The following is a 1,401-nucleotide window of genomic DNA, read 5'->3' as shown; positions in this document are numbered from 1 at the left end:
TGGTAATTCTCGTGTACTTATTTAGAATATATTAGTCGTAAAATCCGACTGTGTAGCAATTACTTTTGCCTACACTTCATTTTTCGAACGTTGCGAAGTCGAAATTCGGAATCGCGGGCCGCATCATCCCGCGCAGCGCCGGAACATCCGAGACCGAGCCAGGAGAACGAGCTGATTTCTCGCCAGATTCATCAATCGTTTCGCCAGACTCCGGAGACCCAGGGTAAACTCGGTGAAAAGCAGAGTGACCCAAAAGCGGAGTCATCACTCTGTTGACCGTCCACGTATGTGACAGTTGAGCTGAAAAGTTCGTAGGCTAACATAGTAAAACTCATTTTTTTGGTAAAATTCGATTTTATTATTCAACATATCTTCCACAGCAGCGCTTGAGATCGATATTTCGGCCAAATACATGATTTTTTAATATTTAATTAAAATTATCTGGATGACTCACAAACCTTTTTAATGATACTTCATTTCTTCATACGAAATACAAACGATACCATACCAAACCTTTGTTTAATTTACTTCCGGTCATTATTTCCGGCTAAATACACGGTCCAAAAAAGAACAATTAATTACAAATAATAGAATGACTCACAAATCTTTTCATTTGCACTTCAAAACTCTTCATATAAAATACAAACGATTTAAAAGAATAGTTTTCCAACCGGAGTTTTTTTTCAGGTCAAGTGTACAACGCACTTGTTCCAATGTTTTCTTTGTCAATGTGCGACAGAAAAAAATGAAGTTCCTTCGTACGATAGGCCCTGTTGAGTTCCACGCGATTCCTCGCCTCCGAAGAGGCACGCCGCTACACATAGTAACTTTAACCAACACCTTCATCACGAAAGATCAGCCGGAGCTTTCTCTTTTTTATTCGTAATAAGTGGCGCGAGGCTAACAAAAATTACACTACGGTACTTTCTACAACGGGTCTAGAGACCTTCCTTAGAGCGATAAGAGAGCCACTATAAGGATTCCGAATGAAGCTCCGTGGTGTCACCCGAAAGAATCTCGAATCGCTTTAAAGGCCAAATCACACTAGCGATTGGCGATTGACGATTGACAATTATAGATTAGATTTTAACGAATCAACAAGCATCAGCATTAGCTTGTTTTGTTCCAATTGGTCAAGTTCCAATCTTCAATCGTCAATCATCTATCGCTAATCGCTAGGGTGATACGAGCTTTAGGCTTCTCTCTAGGTGTTTTCCAGGGTTATGACTCCTGCACACGGGACGCGGTAATGCTTGCCATGCGGCGGAAGTTCGCGCGACAGCCAATTAATATCCTGCATTCCGTAATAACCTTCTAGCTCTTACGGAAAAACAACATATTGATTGGCTGTCGCGCGAACTTTCGCCGCGCGGCAAGCATTACCGCGTCCTGTGTGCAGAA

Source organism: Odontomachus brunneus, unplaced genomic scaffold, assembly GCF_010583005.1.
Source record: "Odontomachus brunneus isolate Ranch 3 - 2012 unplaced genomic scaffold, Obru_v1 Obru_scaffold_009, whole genome shotgun sequence".
Classification (NCBI taxonomy): Eukaryota; Metazoa; Arthropoda; class Insecta; order Hymenoptera; family Formicidae; genus Odontomachus; species Odontomachus brunneus.
Note: the sequence above shows the minus strand (reverse complement) of the source record.